Raw genomic sequence first — 25,059 nt, 5'->3', positions numbered from 1 at the left:
CTGTGTATAGATCATTCTTCATGTTAGAGAAGATGCAAAGAAAACAGAAATTGAGAAGTTGCATTTATTCTCTGTCTCTGATCATAGAGTTGGTTTGTTTAAAAGAAGAATCCATTATTTGCTTGTTATTTTCATGTTCTATATATAAAATGTAAAGGTCAGTTTTGACATTTAAAAAATCTTAGCTCATTATTCTCAGAGGGTTGTGTTCCTCTTTTATATATAAATAATTTTGTTTTTGTTATTTGTTTCTCTTTCCTTGTCCTGCACATGTTATTTCAAAATGTGAGTTCATTTGGCCACATTGCCTCTACTTTTTCTTCACAAATTATTTCCAACTGTTCAATAAAGCCTCTGTCTATGGACATCTTACAACCACTTTCCCTTCTACAAACTACATATGGCACCTTACCTATCTTTTCTTTGCTATTTAGGAACTCTGTATCTCCAATTCTCTATATTCCAGCTTTGCTTCAAGTCTTCTTTCTGTTTATTATTTATTCACTTACCTATCACTTACTAAACACCTGCTTTGTGCCAGGCACCAAGAGCACAAGTGGGAAAGCAGTCCCAGTCTCTGCCCACCCCCAGGAAGATCACATTATGTGGTAAAGGCAAACCAATACACAGGGCACTGTGTACTGGTAAGAAGTACTGAACCCAATCTGAGTGGTCAGGGAAGCCTCATGAACGAGATAATTTTGAAAAAAGTTGAACAGGTAAAGGGAGAAAAGGAGAGAAGAAAGGCATTCCAGACAGGAAGAGAGGCTCAAGTCAAGTCCCCAGAACAATTACAGTAAGTTTGGTATCAAAAAGCAAAATGGGAAGCAGGAAAACAAGGATGGAGAGAATAGTGATCAAAGATAAATAAAAGGATTTCCTGGGGTGCTGGCTGAAACCTGTGAATTTCTGATGTGATCAATTTTCTCAAACGTTTCAGATTCTCCAGGATTCAGCTGCTTGGATCTCATAATACAGAATACAGACTGTATCACTGATCTTGAAATGAGGGTTCTGGTGAGTGGAGGCAGCAGAAGCATAAGAGGAAGGAATCACGGGTACAGGTGAAAGAATAATTCGTATGGTCAAAAACGGGGTACAAGCTGGGTAGAGAAAAGAAAAAGGCCAGACACATGTTGCCACACAAAGAGGAAATTCAGGTACTCAATCTCTATGAGAGAGAACAGAGAATGTAGCAAGGAAGATATGGGAATTTATAGATTTCTGAATCAAACAGTTCCAGATGATGACAACATCCAGAGTGTGACTCTGCATGTCAGTGTTGGAGGGGAAGTGAAAGGTCACTATAGTTGAGTAATCATGAAGTTAGTTTTCTGGACATTAGCTCTTCCCATTATGTTCACTAACAAAGCCCTCACAGAGGGTCAAAATTAGGCTCAGAGTATCAGCTCCCCGAGTATTTCCTTTACCTTCTGGAAATGCAATGGTCAATAAAATGAGCTTTGCTTTTACTGAGTGAGACCTCCCACAGACATTTTAGGAAGGCTGACTTTGATATTTTAGCTCTGATCTGGTTCTGGTTCTGGCTCTGCCACAACCTATTATCCAAAAGATCACAGAATTATGCTATCATTCTCAGTACAATGTATTTTTCAAACATTCACCTTCGTGAAATATGGTAGGGCTACTACACCTGCCCCTACACCAAGTCATGACTACATATTCTTAACTTTTAGGCATTTTTAAAATATATTATCGATTCTATGCTTTAAGCAGTGCTACTGATGATACTACATTTACCACAGAAGACAAAATCTCAACAATATGGCAAAAAGTTCTCCAGTGGTCACTAAGTTTCTTCCTCAAGAACTATTAAATAATGAGTGGTCTTGGTGATAAGGAGGACAGAGTCTACTGTGCTACAATTCACTTTTTCACTAATTCATTAATTCAACCAATATTTATTACTTAATAAATATTTCAATAAATGTGTACTAGTCTGTTTTTGCTAGTTTCTGAATCTGTTCTGAACAATCAAATTATTAGTATTATAACAATGGTGAAAACAAAGGCGGGAGATTTGGAATTAAACAATTACTGTCCAGTCACACAGAGCTCTATGTGTGAAGTTTGGCCTCCTCCCCATAAAATGTCCACGGAGTTGCTATGTGGATCTTCAGAGATTATATGACATTGGTAAGCATTTTCGGAGAAGGCAATGGCACTCCACTCCAGTACTCTTGCCTGGAAAATCCCATGGATAGAGGAGCCTGGTAGGCTGCAATCCATGGGGTCGCTAAGAGTCGGGCACGACTGAGCGACTTCACTTTCACTTTTCACTTTCATGCATTGGAGAAGGAAATGGCAACCCACTCCAGTGTTCTTGCCTGGAGAATCCCAGGGACAGAGGAGCCTGGTGGTGGGCTGCCGTCTATGGGGTTGCACAGAGTCAGACACGACTGAAGCGACTTAGCAGCAGCAGCAGCAGCAGCAAGCATTTTTGGTAAATGTTTTATGCAGTTCAATTTTAAATGCTTCTGTTAGGTCCATACCATTTCTGTCCTTTATCGAGCCCATCTTTGCATGAAATGTTGCCTTGATATCTCTAATTTTCTTCAAGAGATCTCTGGTCTTTCCCATTCTGTTGTTTTCCTCTATTTCTTTGCATTGATCGCTGAGGAAGGCTTTCTTATCTCTTCTTGCTATTCTTTGGAACTCTGCATTCAGATGCTTATATCTTTCCTTTTCTCCTTTGCTTTTTGCTTCCCTTCTTTTCACAGCTATTTGTAAGGCCTCCTTAGACAGCCATTTTGCTTTCTTGCATTTCTTTTTCTTGGGGGTGGTCTTGATCCTTGTCTCCTGTACAATGTCATGAACCTCCGTCCATAGTTTATCAGGCACTCTGTCTATCAGATCTAGTCCCTTAAATCTATTTGGCACTTCCACTGTATAATCATAAGGGATTTGATTTAGGTCATACCTGAATGGTCTAGTGGTTTCCCCCACTTCCTTCAATTTAAGTCTGAATTTGGCAATAAGGAGTTCATGATCTGAGCCACAGTCAGCTCCAGTCTTGTTTTTGCTGACTGTATAGAGCTTCTCCATCTTTGATTGCAAAGAATATAATCAATCTGATTTTGGTGTTGACCATCTGGTGATCTCCATCTGTAGAGTCTTATGTTGCTGGAAGAGGGTGTTTGCTATGACCAGTGCATTCTCTTGGCAAAAGGACAGAAATGGTATGGACCAAACAGAAACAGAAGATATTAAGAAGAGGTGGCACGAATACACAGAACTATACAAAAAAGATCTTCATGAACCCAGATAACCATGATGGTCTGATCACTCACCCAGAGCCAGACATCCTGGAACAAACAAAGCTAGTAGAGGTGATGGAATTCCAGTTGAGCTATTTCAAATCCTAAAAGATGATGCTGTAAAAGTGCTGCACTCAATATGCCAGCAAATTTGGAAAACTCAGCAGTGGCCACAAGACTGGAAAAGGTCAGTTTTCATTCCAATCCCAAAGAAAGGCAATGCCAAAGAATGCTCAAACTACCACACAATGGCACTCATCTCACACGCTAGTAAAGTAATGCTCAAAATTCTCCAAGACAGGCTTCAGCAATACGTGAATCATGAACTTCCAGATGTTCAAGCTGTTTTTAGAAAAGGCAGAGGAGCCAGAGATCAAACTGCCAATATCTGCTGGATCATTGAAAAAGCAAGAGAGTTCCAGAAAAACATCTATTTCTGCTTTATTGACTATGCCAAAGCCTTTGACTGTGTGGATCAAAATAAACTGTGGAAAATTCTGAAAGAGATGAGAATACCAGACCACCCGACCTGCCTCTTGAGAAACCTATACACAGGTCAGGAAGCAACAGTTAGAACTGGACATGGAACAACACACTGGTTCCAAATAGGAAAAGGAGAACGTCAAGGCTGTATACTGTCACCCTGCTTATTTAACTTATATGCAGAGTACATCATGAGAAACTCTGGGCTGGAGGAAGCACAAGCTGGAATCAAGACTGCTGGGAGAAATATCAATAACCTCAGATATGCAGATGACACCACCCTTATGGCAGAAAATGAAGAGGAACTAAACAGCCTCTTGATGAAAGTGAAAGTGGAGAGTGAAAAAGTGGGCTTAAAGGTCAATATTCAGAAAACGAAGACCATGGCATCTGGTCCCATAACTTCAGGGCAAACAGATGGGGAAACAGTGGAAACAGTGACAGACTTTATTTTTTTGGGATCCAAAATCACTGCAGATGGTGACTGCAGCCATGAAATTAAAAGACGCTTACTCCTTGGAAGGAAAGTTATGACCAGCCTAGATAGCATATTGAAAAGCAGAGACATTACTTTGCCAACAAAGGTCCATCTAGTCAAGGCTATGGTTTTTACAGTAGTCATGTATAGATGTAAGAGTTGAACTCTAAAGAAATCTGAGCACCAAAAAATTGATGCTTTTGAACTGTGATGTTGGAGAAGACTCTGAGAGTCCCTTGGACTGCAAGGAGATCCAATCAGTCCATCCTAAAGGAAATCAGTTCTGAATATTCATTGGAAGGACGAATGTTGAAGCTGAAACTCTAATATTTTGGCCACATGATGCAAAGAGCTGACTCATTGGAAAAGACCCTGATGCTGGGAAAGATTGAGGGCGGGAGGAGAAGGGGCAACAGTGGATGAGATGGCAGCACCGACTCAATGGACATGAGTTTGGGTAAACTCGGGGAGTTGGTGATAGGCAGGCAGGCCTGGCGTGCTGCAGTTCATGGGGTCGGAAAGAGTGGACTGGACTGAGTGACTGAACTGATTTTAAATGCTTGACACCAGCTTAACATGTTCCAACAGAGAGTGCCATCTAGAGGAAGAAAAGATCACTACACTCTTTCCTCAGACCAGTTTGCAGAAAAATTAAGGGTATGCATATGGCTTCCGCAATATGTGAACCATGAACTTCCTGATGTTCAAGCTGGTTTTAGAAAAGGCAGAGGAACCAGAGATCAAATTTCCAACATCCACTGGATCACGGAAAAAGCAAGAGAGTTCCAGAAAAACATCAATTTCTGCTTTATTGACTATGCCAAAGCCTTTGACTGTGTGGATCAAAATAAACTGTGGAAAATTCTGAAAGAGACGGGAATACCAGACCACCTGATCTGCCTCTTGAGAAATTCATATTCACGTCAGGAAGCAAGGGTTAGAAATAGACATGGAACAACAGACTAGTTCCAAATAGGAAAAGGAGTACGTAAAGGCTGTATATTGCCACCCTGCTTATTTAACTTATATGCAGAGTACATCATGAGAAACGCTGGGCTGGAGGAAGCACAAGCTGGAACCAAGATTGCCGGGAGAAATATCAATAACCTCAGATATGCAGATGACACTACCCTTATGGCAGAAAGTGAAGAGGAACTAAAAAGCCTCTTGATGAAAGTGAAAGTGGAGAGTGAAAAAGTGGGCTTAAAGCTCAACATTCAGAAAACGAAGATCATGGCATCTGGTCCCATCACTTCATGGGAAATAGATGGGGAAACAGTGGAAACAGTGTCAGACTTTATTTTTCTGGGCTCCAAAATCACTGCAGATGGTGACTGCAGCCATGAAATTAAAAGACACTTACTCCTTGGAAGGAAAGTTATGACCAACCTAGATAGCATATTCAAAAGCAGAGACATTACTTTGCCAACAAAAGTTTGTCTAGTCAAGGCTATGGTTTTTCCTGTGGTCATGTATGGATGTGAGAGTTGGACTGTGAAGAAAGCTGAGCACCAAAGAATTGATGCTTTTGAACTGTGGTGTTGGAGAAGACTCTTGAGAGTCCCTTGGACTGCAAGGAGATCCAACCAGTCCATTCTGAAGGAGATCAGCCCTGGGATTTCTTTGGAAGGAATGATTCTAAAGCTGAAACTCCAGTACTTTGGCCACCTCATGTGAAGAGTTGACTCATTGGAAAAGACTCTGATGCTGGGAGGGATTGGGGGCAAGAGGAGAAGGGGACGACAGAGGATGAGATGGCTGGATGGCATCACTGACTCGATGGACGTGAGTCTCAGTGAACTCCGGGAGCTGGTGACGGACAGGGAGGCCTGGTGTGCTGCAATTCATGGGGTCGAAAAGAGTCGGACAAGATTGAGCGACTGATCTGATCTGATCTGATCTGATGATGGAGTTTCCAAGGAAACACTGAAAATAAAAGCAGAAAGTATCTGCATTTTTTGCCTTTTCCTTGTCTTGTGACTTCTACAGTAAACAAGAAGAAAAAGAAAACTAACAAGAAAAAATGTTATAATAATGAACTTTATTCTTATGGCCTGATTAAAAAGCATACTTTTCCTCATCTAACAGCATCATCTAAAGGACTCAATTCTTAATTTTTCATTGAACACCAAAATTTCTGGTAAATTGTCTTTTAAAATAATATTGGATTGGCCAAAAAGTTCATTTGCCTTTTTTTGCATGATGTTATGGGAAAATGCAAATGAACTTTTTGACCAACCCAGTATTAGGTACATACTTACTAAATCTGCTACTTACAGTAGTATTAGAGAAATTATAATCACAAAGAATATTTTTCAGAAATGTATTAGGTACCAAAAAATAGAAGACTACTAAAAATCATAGGATTATTGTGAGACTTACACAAAAATTACACAAAATAATTAGTACTCCGTGAATTCTTACTCAATCAGAATCTGTTGCAATTTGAAGCAGCTTTCATGAAAATAAGGGTTGTTCACATGAACTCTTAACTATGCTAAATCCCATTTCTTCACAGAGTTTAGTATATATTGATTATAAACTGATTTATGACTTTGCCAAAGATCTCACAGATTCTTTGCAACATATCACTAAAGATCAAAAAAACTTGAGGAAAAAATGATAACACTATTTTTATCATTTCGTGCAGTTACAAATGGCAGAAACTTTCCACTTCATACTCTCCAACCCCACATTCTATAGGTGACAATAATGAAAGCCAGCATTTCAAGGTCCTATGACAACTGTCTTGGGAGTTATATTATATTTTTAGAGCTAATTAACTGGAACTAAAATAACGACATTTAGAAGACACAGCTTTTTTTCTGTCAGGTCAATTAAAAATCAATGGGTAAGGAAGTTTCCTTAACACTGTCTCTAAACGTTGCCCAGAATGTTGCCCAGAATCTTTACTCAAAGTTCACTAGTCTGCAATCTGTACACCTGCAAACAAGATTCAAAAATCTCCCCCTACACAATTTTGTAACCATAGCACAGAGCCAAACATACAAGAGATTTGGATGGGGGAAGGGAGAAGATACTAGGAAATGATCTTGTTCAGATAATACAATTCTCTTTAAAGAATCAGCTAGATAAGACATATCGGTTGAGTTAAATTATACAACATCTAAGAAGCAAATATCTGCTAACCTAGGCTTTACCTTGTAAATGTTTGGTCATACTAGATATATTAAATAATAGCTATCAGAATGATTCCCAACTACAGACTTAAGACAGAAAGTTTACGATGATATTATTTACATACCAAATTTTTTTCTTCTTACAAATAGCTTACTTGCTTTTATTCTAATTGAAGTATAGTTGATTTATAATAATATTACATTAGTTTCAGGTGTACAACATAGTGATTTAATATTTTTATAAATTATCTTCCATTTAAAGTTACTACAAACTAATGGCTATATTTTCCCATGTTGTACAATATACTCTTGTTGCTTATCCATTTATTACCTATATTTATTAATATAAGCATCTCTACAACCTATGTTATAGTGGAAAATAAATATTCTCTTGAGAAAATTGAAGTAAAATTTGATAGTCATTGAATATGAAAAAGTAAAACATATTTCATGGGCTTATTTTTACAAAATCCTTGGAATTTAAAATGAGAATTAAAGGGTGTGACACTTCAACAAAGTTCTAAATTAAATAGCTGAATCGGAGATCCATAAAAACTACCTTACTGCTGCTGCTGCTAAGTTGCTTCAGTGGTGTCCAACTCTGTGCGACCCCATAGATGGCAGCCCACCAGGCTCCCCTGTCCCTTGGATTCTCTAGGCAAGAACACTGGAGTGGGTTGCCATGTCCTTCTCCAATGCAGGAAAGTGAAAAGTGAAAGTGAAGTCCCTCAGTCGTGCCCGACTCTTAGCGACCCCATGGACTGCAGCCTACCAGGCTCCTCCGTCCATGGATTTTCCAGGCAAGAGTACTGGAGTGGGGTGCCATTGCCTTCTCTGAAAAACTACCTTAGTGATAATATAAACCTTTTTTTGCAAGATAAATCACAATCCCATAATTACTGATAATTCACCATACTTGAGGATGATGTTCAACTTCCATTTAATGATTAACTTCAAAAGAAATTATGACAGTTGTTTCAGATTATAGCTGTTGTTTAGAGCTCAGGTGCTTCTTGACAAATATTGAACTTGATTTTCCGAATTCTGCATGAAAGAATATCTGGTTCACAGTCAGGATGTCACACATTCTTATGAAGTTTAGACTGGTCTCCAGCTCCTTGAATACTAATGTGGTATTCATGGGAAGAAAAAAAATGTCATTAAAGCTTTGAACTCTGGACCCTAAGGATTCTGAGTAACTACCCCAGTCCCCCTGGGGAACTGAACTGACAGTTCCAATTCAGATGGCTAACAACACATTTGTCATGCCCCCAACCCAGTTCCCTGTCAAGCAAGGGGAGAAGGTGTTCCCACACATCCAAGTCATTTGGGGTGGCCCTGATGATCAAAGAAAGGGCTCCAAAAGTAGGGTAGCACATGTGAGGCAAACCCTAAGGCCAGTTAAGCTTGATGATGTTAACACCAGAACTTCCCCAAACCTTCTTCCCAGGGTTCTCTCACAATGCCACTTTCAGGGACACTGTAGTTTAAACAACCTAGAGAAGAGCCTTATAGATATAAATACCTCATATAACATTGTCTGCAAAGGTAAATCGTTTACAGTCTGGATAACTATCTTAACAGAGCCCACTCTAATACTCTTGCCTGGAAAAAATCCCATGGATAGAGGAGCCTGGTGGGCTGCAGTCCATGGGGTCGCTGAGAGTCGGACACGACTGAGCGACTTCACTTTCACTCTTCACTTTCATGCACTGGAGAAGGAAATGGCAACCCACTCCAGTGTTCTTGCCTGGAGAATCACAGGGATGGTAGAGCCTGGTGGGCTGCCATCTATGGGGTCGCACAGAGTCGGACACAACTGAAGTGACTTAGCAGCAGCAGCAGCAGTATCTCCCTCAAAATTTTACATTAATAGATAAGAACCCTAAGACAGATGGAGGTTAAGAGATTTCCCAAAAGTCACAGGGCTTTACATCTTCAGATTCCTATCCAATGTTCTTCCTAATACGGCATTAAATTTTTGAGAAATGTCGCATAGCCAAACCAAAAAAGAATCTGCCTGCAATGCAGGAGACCTAGGTTTAATCCCTGGATCAGGAAGATCCCCTGGAGAAGGGAAAGGCTACCCACTCCAGTATTCTTGCCTGGAGAATTTCATGGACTGAAGAGCCTGGCAGGCTATAGCCCATAGGGTCACAAAGAATCGGACATGACTTAGTGATTAACACTTTCACAGCCAAACTATATCTTTTAGAATATTACCTGTCAGCACATTCTAGTGATTGGGTCTGGCACTAAGTGTAACTATAATTAGGCAGTAATCATGCCTATCTGTCCTCCAGGCAATATATCCTGCCATCCTAAACTTCTCAAGGTCTTCTACAGGTTCATGTTATCATTTTCCATGTTTCCTCATGTCTCATTCACATCAAGAAGTGAACTGAAAAAAAGAAAATTCTGCTCCTCCTGGAAAGAAGTATTTATATTTTAACAACAAGTAACACCTTCCGCTCTAATGGGGATTGCAACATAAGAGGGATAAAAGTTGACTGGCTCTGACCTAGTGTTCCATATTAAATATATCAGATCAGCTCAGTCACTCAGTCGTGTCCGACTCTTTCGACCCCATGAATCGCAGCACGCCAGGCCTCCCTGTCCATCACAAACTCCCGGAGTTCACTGAGACTCACGTCCATCGAGTCAGTGATGCCATCCAGCCATCTCATCCTCTGTCGTTTCCTTCTCCTCCTGCCCCCAATCCCTCCCAGCATCAGAGTCTTTTCCAATGAGTCAACTCTTTGCATGAGGTGGCCAAAGTACTGGAGTTTCAGCTTTAGCATCATTCCTTCCAAAGAAATCCCAGGGCTGATCTCCTTCAGAATGGACTGGTTGGATCTCCTTGCAGTCCAAGGGACTCTCAAGAGTCTTCTCCAACACCACAGTTCAAAAGCATCAATTCTTCGGCGCTCAGCCTTCTTCATAGTCCAACTCTCACATCCATATATGACCACAGGAAAAACCATAGCCTTGACTAGACGAACCTTTGTTGGCAAAGTAATGTCTCTTCTTTTGAATATGCTATCTGGGTTGGTCATAGCTTTCCTTCCAAGGAGTAAGCGTCTTTTAATTTCATGGCTGCAGTCGCCACCTGCAGTAATTTTGGAGCCCAGAAAAATAAAGTCTGACACTGTTTCCACTGTTTCCCCATCTATTTCCCATGAAGTGGTGGACCAGATGCCATGATCTTCGTTTTCTGAATGTTGAGCTTTAAGCCCACTTTTTCACTCTCCACTTGCACTTTCATCAAGAGGCTTTTGAGTTCCTCTTCACTTTCTGCCATATATAGAACTATATAATAACCCTTAACTAGTAAATGTGGAGGAAAATTTGATTGGCTCAGAAAGGAGAGGTCATCCTGGCTCCTTGTACAAAAACGTGGCCAGGAAATAAGGAACCCAAGCACAGTGTAGCAAGGCAGAATTTTAAAGGAAATTCCAAGAAAGTCACACCCAAGTGTATCACACTAAAGCCCTTCAAAAAGCAGTTCGTTTTCTCTAAAACAAATTGGACAAGCAGATAACTCAAAAGATTATCTGTATTTGATCCTGGGCACCATAAAAGAATGGAAATTTTGAGACATTGTGGCTGCACCAAAAGGAACGATGAAGGCCCGTCAACTAAATCATCTCTCTGGGCTGTACATTCCTACTGGGAATAATTTTGCTAGAAGTTTTACACTGAATAGCTCATCCATCTCCGTAACAGATCTCTAGATTTTTACAGAATGATAATGATGGTGATACACCTAATACCTACCATGTTTAATTACTACACACTGGGCACTTCCATAAGCACTCTATTGGAGTGGTTGGTTTAATCCTCATAACAGTCTTGTAACTACAAATATACCCTTATTTGTCACATGTTGGAAATTGAAGCACAGTGAGGTTAGGTAACTGTTCAAGGTCACAGAGCTACAAGTATCAGACGCAGGATTCAGAACCAGGCAGTCTCTCTGTATTCTATCAAATTTCTCTTCTTCAAAACAAACACTGACTCCTCCCTCCAACAAATCAGCTCTTCCTTCCTCATTCCTGTTTCAGTTAATGGCCTCTACCCAGCCACTCAAGAGAAAAAGAAAGAATAGCACTTCATCTGGGTAGTCAATTCTTCCTCTTGACAGCTGGCTGGTTCACCTCTGCATCTCCTACTTGCTAATTCTGTGACCTTAGACTTGATTTCCTCTAAGTCTCAGTTTCTTATCTATAAAACTGAGTTCCTAAGAGCACCTCGAGTTGTTGTGAATGTTAAAACTAAATGAGATAGCACTCTGCCTGGCAGACTGTCAAAAGATCAATAATTGTTAGCTGTTATGATCATCACCTTGAATCTGGTCCTTGCCCTCTCATCTTATGACGAAGCATTCTCCGGTCCTCATCTCTCTCACTTGCAATACCAACAACCTCTTAATTGGTCGCTTTTCCTGGTGCATTTCCATTCAGTTCAAATTCTACAACTGCTAAAAATGTCAGCCACATTCCTTAAAATAATAAATGGTACTTCAATTCCTAGGGAATAAGATCCTAATTCCTTATTATCATGCTATGGAATTCCCTCCGCTAACTTTTGTTTTTAATCTCTCAACACATCTCAAAACACAATGTACCATGCCATAATTCCTCCTAAAGGTTCTCAACATTATTTCACTTTTTTTTTTTTTTAAATCATGTTGCTGCTGCTACGAAATTCCCACTAACTACCAATTACTTTTCTAAATGCCTGCATCTTAGGACTCACTACATTGTATTATGGGATTACACTGTTTCTTTCAAAGCTAGATTATATTTTATCAAGGGAAATTAAGTCTTATTTGTTTAAAAATAAGTCAAATAGTAAGAGGTCAATAAATAGAAACCAATTCATTTAATACTAACTTTGACAGTAAACATTTTGTTACTCAAATTCCTTTATGAAATATTCCCACACCTAAAGCACTGAGAAATAAACAGGCACATTTACAGGAGCCTTTCTCCATACCACGGAAGAACTTAATGTATTAAGGAAAGTGCTACAGAAACACCTAAAAACCTTTACTAATATTTAGATTAGAAACAAAAAACTTCAGCAATAAAAGCGTAGATGTTTATTCTTCCTATGTTAAAGAGTATGATTCGGAGTTTACAGTTTCAAAGTTCTTTAAAATCAACAGTAGACATGGTGGTTTTCCATACCTCCTAAAGAAACACACACACAAAAAATCCTGGAGCCTTATGCTAAATGTGAAACAAAAACAGTAAAAAATAATTTATAGAGTAACATCATAATGATGAACAGTTTTTAACATATATATTGTATAAGGTAAAGGGCCTGCAAAATAAGTTTCAAAAATACTGAACACAGGTATTGACAAGCTTGAAAGACTTCTTGCAAATGTAGATTGTTCTAGTTTCCTCATTCCTCTGTAATTCTTACAGACACAATGAAAATTAGCTTCCCTTCTAAAGAAAAAAATTCAGCTGAGGCAATTATAGACAAATGTGTTTACTATTACAGAAGAGTTCACAGCAAGAAAAACAACAGTAAGACCAAACTGAGATCTGGTTGCTTCATCTGCTGTTCTCTAACCATTCATGAGGATGGACAGATAGTAGGAGAGAAGGGCACAGGGACTGGGAGTGATCAAGAACAGAAGTAAAACAGAAATACATATTAAACAGTTTCTGAGATAATGCATTTCAGATTCAACCTACACTTTATATTGTTTTTCAACCACACTGGTATCATTACAATCTAGTTTCTATCACTGTGATCTGCATGTAGACATGTGCAAAGAAAAAGGGTTAAAGTTACACATGAACTACATACTAGAAACCAAACACCATTGTTTTCCATGTTGTATAAGGCATCTTTTAGCTATGGGATTACATTTTTTAAGTGTATTAAAATATTCAAGAATTTGGTGGTATAAGAGAAAGAATACTAGACTAAAAGTCAAAACACTTTCAGTTTTCTGTTTTGCGTCAAATTCTTTGGGATCTCAGGCAAAGTGCTTTTCTGATCCCCATTCTTCTTATACATATTCAAACAAAGACACAAGTAGATGATCTCTAAGTATTTTTTAGGCTATGGACTTTCGTTAACAGTAATACTGTAATGCTTGTGAACTGTGGTGTTGGAGAAGACTCTTGAGAGTCCCTTGGACTGCAAGGAGATCCAACCAGTCCATTCTGAAGGAGATCGGTCCTGGGTGTTCTTTGGAAGGACTGATGCTAAAGCTGAAACTCCAATACTTTGGCTACCTCATGCGAAGAGCTAATTTATTGGAAAAGACTCTGATGCTTGGAGGGATTGGGGGCAGGAGGAGAAGGGGATGACAGAGGATGGGATGGCTAGATGGCATCACTGACTCAATGGACACGAGTTTGGGTGAACTCCGGGAGTTGGTGACGGACAGGGAGGCCTGGCGTGCTGCAATTCATGGGGTCGCAAAGAACTGGACACGACTGAGCAACTGAACTGAACTGAATAGTCATATAGTAACTGTAAGCATCAAGATTAAGATTAAAATTACACATTCTAAATGTTTCTTTAAACTGCGCATCATTAGGTTTTGTCAAAACCAGAGATTCTATTTAAAAAAAAATAAGATGTAGAGAAAATAAATACATTTCAGTAATATGGAATGTATGACTTTAGAAACAGACTCCAAAATTTTTAAATAAAGCTAACAGAGAAAAGCAGGAACAGTTATCAGCATTACTGTCTTTGGAATCATCGTTAATAGGAAATCCAGAAAATGGCAAAGGATTTTAATCTTTAATAGACTAAAAGAAAAGTCATAGTGTATTAAAGGTTCAGATAAGTAAATATCAAAAAGTAGTGTAAGAGTGAGCTGACAAATATAAACAGCTGCCCTACAAGTCACACCAGCAAAATTTCCTCTTACCATTGGCCAGGATACACTGATTTTTGTACTTCAATGAACGAATATTCAGAAGACATAACAATGAATGCATTTTATGAACTGACTAATGTTCTCCTTGCCTTTCAAATAAAGTACATAGTTATAATAATTGAGGAACCCATTCTCACCATTGTTTTAATTTTACACTCATCTAAACTTTGTATAATAATTATGTTGTTGAAAAAATATTTATGCAATTAGGGCTTCCCTGGTAGCTCAGACAGTAAAACGTCTGCCTACAATGTGGGAGACCCAGGTTCGATCCCTGGGTCGGGAAGTTCCCCTGGAGAAGGAAATGGCAACCCACTCCAGTACTCTTGCCTGGAAAATCCCATGGATGGAGGAGCCTGGTAGGCTACAGTCCATGGGGTCCCAAAGAGTCAGACACAACTGAGTGACTTCACTTCACTTCACTTCATGATTATTACTCTTCAACCTAAGGAACCAAGACAAGTGAACTACAAAACTAGTAAGAATTCCACTGCAGCAAATTACATTTTGATCAGAACAAATTTAAAGAGGGAAGAAAAAAATTAACATACTATTATTGCTCTTTACATGTTCATAACAGAAAACATGTATATAGATATGAATTCACTTTTGTTAAATAGAAATTACCAAAACCAGTGAATTCAGCCAAGAATCAAATGTAACCACAATAGAAAACAAATATACTTAACCAGAAAATATTTCCAATGTACAAACACAGTTAACTTTTAAAAAAGCTAGTAAGTGAGAATTATAAGAACAAATCCATAGAAAATAGCAAATCCATTCTAATAACAACCTTGGAGATGGAACATGGTTCTATTATTCCACAAAAACACAGGATTAAAAGTAGAGGGGGAAAAAAACAGAAACCTAGAGTTAATCCACAACCTAGATGTCACTTTCCAATATTTCATCCAAATTAGGAATTCCTTCCTTTCTATAAACACTCTCCACCCATTTCAATTTCTGACAAATTATGGTTATTATGAAGTTTGTCTTCCTTGATCTAAAATATTTCTTTCTCTCACTTTCACTCTTCTGATTACTACAAAATTACTGACTAGACATTATTAGGAGGCACTGCTAGCACTTCCATTTTCTTCTCAGTTTTTAACCCTTCATCTCCATTGGCTTTTTCTCTATGTTTAAAAAGAAAGAAAGAAAAAAAGCCTGTTGACACCTTCCTCTTTCAAGATTACTCAAGGGTAATCTGCACTGGAAGTAGTCTTTTCACCTCCCCCCCCACCCGCCCCCTGCCACACACACATACTCTGTGCACAGCAGCTTGGATTTTGCACATACCACTCTACTGAAACTATTCAAGTCAAGACCAACAATAAACTTCTAACTGCCAGACTCAATCCAACGGATATCCTTGTCTCGTTTGACCTCTCTGAGGAACATGAGGCATCAGTCAGTGAGTCAGTTCAGTCACTCAGTCGTGTCCGACTCTTTGCAACCTCATGGACTGCAGCACGCCAGGCCTCCCTGTCCATCACCAACTCCCGGAGCTTGCTCAAACTCATGTCCATTGAGTTGGTAATGCCATCCAACCATTTCATCCTCTGTCATCCCCCTTTCCTCCTGCCTTCAGTCTTTCCCAACATCAGGGTCTTTTCAATAAGGCATATGAGATTATTAATCACTCATTCTTAAATTTCTCTTGTCTCTTGACATGTGTGTGTTCATGCTAAGTTGCTTTAGTCATGTCTGATTCTTTGTGACCCCATGGACTACAGCGGGCCAGGCTTCAGTCTGTAGCCTGTACAGCCTACAGTCTGTCTGTGGGATTCTCCAGGTAAGAATACTAGAATGGGTTGTCATGTCCTGCTCCATCTCATGACATGGAAGATGCCAAATCTCTTTTGGTTTTCCTCCTGCCCCTCTGACCTCTCCTTCTGTCTCCTTGTCTGGATGCTTCTTCACCAGCTCCTTCACATTGGTGAGCCTCTGCATTCTCCCCTCTGCCTCACTTCCCTTTGTGTTCTTTGACAATCTTATCCATCCAAGGTTTCAGGTGTCATCTATATAATAATGGCTTCCAAAATTTCCTCTAGAGATTAATTCATAACTTCCTTCAAATTTCCAGACCCTTATAGAACAAGACATACCCAGAACATTTCAGGGCAGTGTTGTGGGGTTAGAATAATCTTAGGTTAGTAAGCTCCATTCACGTGCCTATAATTCAAGGCTCAATTCATTTCCCAACATCTACAACCCCTTTCCAGGGTGGTATGTCATCAGGTTACCAATGACTGATATGACTAAATAGCTTGATTTGTCCAGGACAGTCCTACTTTATGCTTGTTGTCCCACAGTAATTATTAATGTCTTTTCATTTTCAAAATAACATCAGTTTAGTCAATATATAATCAGCCTACCTGCCACCATCCTTTCTGATTTTTAATGCACAACTAGATGAGTTCTCCTGGCTCAACTCTGAATTCTTTACTCCCTACCATTAGAATCCCTAGTTCTGTTGCTAAGAAACTTTCCTATATCCTCTACTTCCACACAAGAGGATCACTTCATCTCCTTCTCTTAATAAATCACTATGGACACCCAGATCCCAGGCCAGGAAGACAAGTCAGTACTATTCTGGTTTCCAAAGGTGATTTGGACATTATTATCCCACTCCATCCCCTTTTAAGGTTATAACTATAGTTATAGTTGTCACTGACTGACCTTTGAGTCATTCATTTATTGAGAACTTTGTCATACAATTTCTGTCTTCCTCTCCACACAAGATCTGTTATTCCAGGGCTTCACTACCCATGAGAAAATTTAATGCCAACACACTAGGATTTAGAGTACTTTGACTTCCTTTTCTTCAATGACCCCTACTTGGCAGAAGGCCAGCATGATTTAGGAGTTGGGCATAAATAAGGGTTCTGGGGCTAGAAAGACTCAGGTACCTCCAAGCTGTGTGCCTTGGGGAAAATTACTTAATCTCACTGAGCCCCAGTTTCTTCATTTGTAAAATGGAGCTCCTAATATGTGCTTCACAGGATGGTTGTGAAAAATAAGTTCGATTTAGTATTAAATAATAATAATGCTCATAGGTTTATTATGAGAAGCTCATAATTAATCCATAAGAAGCATTCAGTATAGTGACTAACACAAAGCACAAAATAAACAGTTGCTTGTATTAGTATTAGTATTGTAATTAGTGCTATTAATCTTTACCCACCATCATTGGTCATACTTTGGCTCTTATTTACCAGAACCTTAAATTTAGGACTCTCACATCACATTTTTCCATCTCTCATACTCCTTTACTTCCACTAATCCTACAGCTTACTCATGGGATTCTTCATCCTCTTCATTCTCCACATTTGTCAGCCCTGTCATGGCTTCACTTTCTTCCTTAATCAAGCAGGATACTTAAAAGTTCAGCCCTTCAGTTAACAACCTCATCACCACCGGTAATCTCTTGACTTCACACCACCCTCTACCCAAGTTCTCCATCATACCTTCCCTTCCAATCCCCATCCTGGTTCAGCCTATTTGCCTTCTGCTCTGTTACAGGAACTGCTGGAGAAAACTGCTTCAGCATGGACAGCCTCTTTCTATGTTTGTGATTGCAGGGGCGTTAAACACTATCAGCGATTAGGTCACTTGTCCTTGGTCAAGGCCACTTTCCAATCACAGTGGTAACTTGTCCTTTCCCCACAAAAATACCCCAATCCATGCTCTTCCTTCTCAATCTCAGCAGATAACCTTGCTCCACAGAAACAAACGAAACTATCCTGGCTACTCATTTGTCTCTGTGTCTACTCCTTATATCCTTTTCCTTTTTCAAAAGGAATATGCATCACTACTTTTCTTCAGGATAACCCTTTCACCTGTGCACCTGTACTCTTGTTCCCAATCCTTCCACTGCCTCTGAGATTATGTCTATTATCTTCCTTCTCTTGTGACTTCAATTTTCCCTCCTTTTTAATAGCCCCTTTCCTTCAGTCCACTAAAGTATCCTTTTTCTTCCATGTTTGAAGAAAAACAAACCTTCCCTAATCACATCTCCCTGCTCAAATCTCCACCCACTGTCCTCCCTGCTTTACCAAAAGTATTTGAAAGAATATATTTACTGAATGAATGAAAACTTTTTTTACTTGGTTCAGACTTCTCTCCTGAGCTCCAGACCTACATATGTTAAAATTTTAAATTATATGTGACTCATTCCAGATTCAGTTTCAAGAAACAAAACAGCTACTTCACCAAACCGATGTTAACTGATCTCCCTATCTACTCCTCTCTGTCTTTTTAGAATATCGATTACTAGCATCACCATTGGCACCCCACTCCAGTGCTCTTGCCTGGAAAATCCCATGGATGGAGGAGCCTGGTAGGCTGCAGTCCATGGGGTCGCTAAGAGTCAGACACGACTGAGGGACTTCACTTTCACTTTTCACTTTCATGCATTGGAGAAGGAAATGGCAACCCACACCAGTGTTCTTGCCTGGAGAATCCCAGGGACGGCGGAGCCTGGTGGGTTTACGGGGTTGCACAGAGTCGGACACGGAGCCTGCCGTTTATGGGGTTGCACAGAGTCGGACACGACTGGAGCAACTTAGCAGCAGCAGCAGCAGCATCACCAGCAGCAGCACCACCATTCACCTAATCCAGAATCCTTAACGCCCTCTTTGATTCCTCCCTCTTTTTCCCCTACCTCGTATCTAAACAAGTCCTTGCTAAAATCTCCCATGAAAGTGAAAGTGTTACTCAGTCATGTCCGACTCTTTGTAACTCCACAGAGTGTACACCCACCAGGCTCCTCTGTCCATGGAATTCTTCAGGCAAGGATACTGGAGAGGGTTGCCATTCCCTTCTCCAGGGAATTTTACCAACCCAGGGATCAAAGCTGTGTTTCCTGCACTGCAGGCAGTTTCTTTACCATCTGAGCCACCAGGGAAGCCCCAAATCTCCCATATGTGTCCCTTTTGTGTCTCCCCAGAATCCCTACTGTTGAGCCCCTCCTCCCCTGATAGTACTTAACAGGGATGGTGTGAAGGTTAAATGAGATGCTAAATGGGAATGCATTCTGTAGTGAGGTACTCATAAAGATTATTTAATATTATTATATCCTTGGCAAAATGAGCATGAGGTTAGCATAATATGATGTATTCTTTAAAAACCTATTCTGCATCTTAGTAATCAGTACTTTATTTCTAATCACAAATCACAAAGCATCTGTTTGGCAATCTGGTCTACAATTTTTATAGAAATCAGTCAGTGCCAAGATGTTTAACGTATAGTTTCCAGGCTTCACCTCCTCACACATTTTTTGATTTAAAATGTGCAACTCTTCGGGTTTCTGGCAAAAATCTATTCTCTTTACTTTTTATAGACGAGTGGCAGTAGTTGTAGAGAATATGTGTGGTACTTACTCTACCTTATTATTCATCTATTTCTTCCACTTATCTAAAGTGGCTAAAAGTTCTCTAATTTCCTGATCTGTCTTGAGTTTCAACTTCAAAGAATCACATTTGAATGGAATAATGACCAGCCTTTTGGAAAACTATTTGATTTCTTTCTTGGCTAATTAAGATGATTACACCTTTTAAACATTATCCTTTCATATTATTAGATAAGATTTTTCTTTGTTTTTTTTTTTTTGTCTTCCCAGAAGTTAGACTTGGATAGCATTCAAAACTTCCCAATGTCTCAATTACTGTAAAACAAAGCCAGGAGAATTAAGAGGCACAGGATAAACACTGGTGAGAAGCAATAGCAAAGAGAATACAGACTCCTTATCAACTCTAAGATCAGTTTATAGCTATTTATGTATGGATGTGAGAGTTGGACTATAAAGAAAGCTGAGTGCTGAAGAATTGATGCTTTTGAACTGTGGTGTTGAAGGCTCTTGAGAGTCCCTTGGACCGCAAGGAGATCCAACCAGTCCATCCTAAAGGAGATCAGTCCTGTGTGTTCATTGGAAGGAACTGATGTTGAAGCTTAAACTCTAATCCTTTGGCCACCTGATAGAAAGAGCTGACTCACTGGAAAAGACCCTAATGCTGGGAAAGCTTGAAGGCAGGGGGAGAAGGGGACGGCAGAGATTGAGATGGTTGGATGGCTTCACCAACTCAATGGAGACGAGTTTGGGTAAACTCCAGGAGTTAGTGATGGACAGGGAGGCCTGGCGTGCTACAGTCCACGGGCTCAAATGAGTCAGACACAACTGAGCGACTGAACTAAACTGATTTTTAGATACTTATGTAACATACTTATCTAACATGTTTTTATATACTTTCATGTGTTTTGGTTTAAAATCCTTTTTAAAATATTAGTGTACTACTGGGGTTCTGAAACTGTTAAGGGGTAGACCTTAAATATTAAGACCATAATATATTTTTCATACAAGTTGTACAGATCAAATTCTATTGCTCCAAATACTGCATAATTTGATGAAGAAAATCTCCACTGAATATGTGATGGCCCATTTATGTCAAGCCATCTTTAATGAAACAGAAGAATTAGGATAATCTCTGTATATTACTAACTACTAGTAAAGTATTAAAAATACAGGTCATTTCCATTGTAATTCACAAATGGCCAAGTGAAGCCACATTTGATAACAAGATTCCTGAAGCTTGAAAAAATTCTTGAACTTAAGCCAGGTATCCAAACACAATTCAGAAAAAGGTTAATCAGATGAAGGTGTTCAAGTTAGATACAACAACAAATTAAAAATGTATTCTGAAATTCTGGATTATATGGCTTTCTCTACAACTGAAACAGATGCTCTAAGTGCATGCAAGTAAAAACAAAGCTACATTTGATGAAAAAGATGATTAGGTTGGTCTAAAAGTCTAGAAAGAAAATGAGTATGAAAAAAAGTTGGCAGTTCATGGTTGAAAATATTAAGTCCCTATTATAGTCAAGATAACATAGAAGTGTCTTCAATACAAAGTCACTGGGTCTACTACTACTAATCTCCACTTGGAGTCTAATTTCATTATTTTCTAACCAACTTCTAACCTTCTCTCAACCAAGTTGCTCCTCTCATGAATCTCACCTCAATATATGTCTACTCCATCTATCTACTTGCTCAGGACAGAAATTCTGGTGTCCTTTAAGTCACCTGTTGACCTTACCCTCAATTTATTGAGAAATCAACCACTCTACCAATTCCACTATGGTCCAAAGTACAACCTCTCTGGCCTGGATTATGGGAAAGGTCCTGGAATTGACATCACAGCTTCTGCCCAACACCTCACCCCACCCCAGATAAAATCTATTCTCCATCCAGCCACCACAGTGATCCTTTTAAAAGGCAAGTCTGATTATATGTCTTCTCTATTCAAAAGGATGAGCCCCCTTCCTCCTCAGAGTGGAAGCCCAAGTCCTTCAAAGGCCTACAAGCCCTTGCACAATCTGATTCCCCATTCCCACTTACCTCTCTCCTGCATTTCCACTGCTTTTCCTTTGCTCACTCCACCACAGCCAAATCAGCCTCTGCTGCCCTCAAATGCACCCAGGACACTCCTGCCTCTAAGCATTCTGCAAGTGCCTTTCTTTCTGCTTGAATACTCTTCCCTCAGAGAGGTGCAGGGATTGCCCTTTCACTTCCCTGTGGTCTTGGGCTCAAATGTCATCTTCTCTAGGAAGTCTTCCTTGGCTATCTCTAGTTAAAGCTGCAAGTCTCTTAGACAACAGATCTGTGGTTGTCAAAGGGGAGGGGACAGAGTGGGAGGTTGGGGTTAGCAGATGTAAGCTAGTATATGGAACAGATAATCAACGAGGTACTAATGTACAGCACAGAGAACCATATTCAGTATCCTATGGAAAAGGTATTTTAAAAAAAGAATGTATGTGCGTGTGTGTGTATAAAACTGAATCACTTTGCTGTACAGCAGAAATTAGCACAACATTGTAAATCAACTATACTTTGATAAAACAAAATAAAACTGCAAGTCTCTCCCTCATCCATGCTTTTTCTCTATAGTACTTAACACCATCAGACAAAGAACATATTTTATTATCTGCGATCCCCTACTAATGCAAACTTCCTGCTGGAGAGGATATTTATCTGTTTATAAAACTGGTACACAGTAGGTACTCAAAAATATTTACTATATTCACATATAATCTTATAGCTTACAAATTCACTTTAATGTAAATTAAACTATATAGTAACTCATTTCCTCCCGATGCTCCCTCACTTCTCCAAATTTTCCAACCTTTGTAGTAACAACGTGGATGACAACAAAGAGCTGTCAGAAAAAAAAAAAATGTTGCTGGCTACTTGCAAAGCTCTTTAAAACAGATCCCCCATATTAATTAACTACATTTATAAGATGAAAGCACAAAGTCAACATCTTTATTAGCATAAGGTTCCTAGGTGTGGAAGTTTAAAGTAACAGAGCAGAATAGCCAAGGATCATCAGGAAGAAAAGACCAATTCAGTTTGTGCAATCTGCTAAACAAACCCCAAGGAAAGTGCAAGCTGAATTCAATATTCAAGGAAACATTCTGGTCTGAATTCAACACCAAAGTATTAAACACGAGATTCAACTCTCTTAAAATGTTGTATCTGCTTAAAACAACCTCATCAACTACCAAGTGCTATCGCTGGGTGTGTATGGTTGTTTTGTTTTGTTTAACCCAGTAAGACCCAGAGCTAGGAAGCGTTTTTTAAAGCCTCTAAACCTTACCCCCTCTGCCACCAAGCAACCAACTGGCCTCCACACTGTGGTGCTGGGGTCTCCCTGGGTTATTTCCCATACAGAAAATTATACAGTTATAATCCCACCAGAGGCCAACCCGCACCTCAGACAAGACGCCAATGATGCCCGGGACAGACGGCAGATGTCTCAGAGGATCCTCTAAAGAGTCTCTCGCCCGGGCATAGGGCTTTACAGGCAGGGGAAAAAAGGCAGAGGGCTGAGGCGCAGAGGAGATGACAGGTGGGCGAACACCCGCGGGGCAAGATCTTACAGCGCGACCCGCAGGGTGGTGGCGCCGAAACTGTCAACTCCAGCCGTCAACCTGCCGGTGTGGGCCCGGCCCGGGTGCAAGTTGTGCCGGGGCAAAGGATAACAAATGCAATCAAGACCGCAGCAAGTCGCCGCCAGCCTGCCTGACCTCCGCCCTCTAAGCGCCGGGAAATAAAGTTAGTGGCCGCTGGCCGCCGCAAAGGTCCAGAGAAGCCGGGCAGAGCTCGCGCCCGCCGCTCAGGTGCTGTCAAAGGCTCCCCGGGCGCGGCGGGGAGACGTCCCGGAGCCCCAGAGCCGGAAAGAAGCCTCGGGCCGGCGCGTCGAGGCCGAGTCCCCCGCGCCCTCAGCCCTGCCACCGCGACCCCGAGCCGGGGCTGACTGCCACCCCCAACCGCCTTCCCTCCAGGCCACCGATAGGATCCGGGACCCCCAACAGCGGTCGGCATGCCCAGGCCCGGCGGCCACCTTTACCTGCTCTCTGGCCGCCAATGACGCGCGTTCCTCCTCACCGGGAGAATCCCGAGTCGACGCCGCTGACGCCGCCGCCACTGCCACCACAAATTCCCTACCCCCCGCCCCCTCAGGTAACCCAGGAAACCGGGTACACCACCCCCTCCCTCCCCCCCGTCCGGCCCCAGACTCGCTCCTGCGCTTGCGCACTTGCCCGCCTCACGCGTCCCGAGCCCCGCCCCTCGCCGGTAAGGCAGCGCCAGCGTCGCAGTCGTAACGCGTGGAGGCCGGAGCCAATGAGGAAGAGAGGAAGGCAGGCCGAGCTCTCGGGGTGGGGCCGGGGCCGGGGCCCGGGCTTTCTCCTCGCGGCCGGGTGGCTGGTCCCGCGTCCTCGCTCTTTCAGGGCTTTGCGAGGCGGGTTGCGTCACACCCTAGGTAGAACCTGCTCCGTTTGAAAAGCACCAAGTCCATGCGTAGCGTCCTCTCCCTCCGTTCAACATAGATAATCATACTGTGCCCCTTCTCTGGGTCCGGAGGATGGGAGAAGAAATATGGGAAGGGGTTGGGAGAGGGAGAAAGGGTTACCCACGAGGAACTCTGCCCTTCCTCCGGGGCCTGGAAAAAAGAAACATTTTGCAAAGGTTACTGTAGGCTTATTACAAAAACGTAGAGGTTTACGAAGCTACTTTAGAATTAAGTGCAAAGGTGTATGTTTAACCCTCTTCACACACAGGCAGTGTGCACTGTCAAAGTTGTGTGTCTTACAATAGCAGTGCCTCCAGAGGGTGGGAACCATAGGTTAAATATAAGGCTATTTTAGCTTCATCACTGACTGTCAGGTCCAGCATATGGCTGACAGGCTACTGATGCCGTAGTTTGGCAGTCACTGCGGCTGGCCTTGCGGTGGAATGTCTAAGATACTGGAAAAGAACCTGAGCTTTGAGGCTTCAAAGTCTAGGGTTCAAGTCCTACCTAATACAAGGTACAGCTGACCCTTGAACAAGAGGGAAGCTATTAGGGGCACTGGCCCGCTACTAGTTAAAAATCCTGCCTATAGCTTTATAATCATTACTCCATCTATGGATTCAACCAACTTCAGATGGTGTAGTACTGTATTACAGATTTAGTGAACAACTTTTGCATGTAAGTGGACTGGTGCCCTTTCAAACCCGTTGTTCAGAGGTCAACTGTATAAGCAATGGTTTACTAATTGAAATGAGCTGGTTTAGAATCAACAACTTTACATGGGAATCTAGAAATAATTCAGGATATTATATCCCAAGGCTGTGTACCATCTGATCCAGTGACTTCCATCTGATCCAGTGACTAACCAAGTAAATAGGTGCCCAGTGATGTGGTTTGAAGGGGCTCTTGG

At 40.9% G+C, this 25,059-nt stretch overlaps 1 protein-coding gene across 10 annotated transcripts in view; it reads right to left on the bottom strand.

The window, feature by feature from the left end:
• The window catches only part of LYST (lysosomal trafficking regulator), a 176,208-nt gene extending 152,250 nt beyond the window's left edge, over window positions 1-23,958 (bottom strand). For 8 of the 10 annotated variants that reach the window (XM_086382815.1, XM_086382818.1, XM_086382819.1 and 5 more), the window contains exon 1: window positions 23,706-23,918. The gene's annotated coding sequence lies outside the window, so the exon portion shown is untranslated. Of the gene's footprint in view, window positions 1-23,705 lie in introns of all 10 variants that reach the window. The other 2 variants (XM_086382817.1, XM_086382820.1) reach the window with 1 other exon arrangement.
• Window positions 23,959-25,059: the final 1,101 nt, after the last annotated feature.

Source organism: Bos grunniens, chromosome 28 (genome assembly GCF_055505025.1).
Source record: "Bos grunniens cultivar Pamir isolate PY7600 chromosome 28, Bosgru_T2T1.0, whole genome shotgun sequence".
Lineage (NCBI taxonomy): Eukaryota > Metazoa > Chordata > Mammalia > Artiodactyla > Bovidae > Bos > Bos grunniens.
The sequence above is the reverse complement of the archived record's forward strand: the minus strand, read 5'-3'. Positions and strand labels throughout refer to the sequence as shown.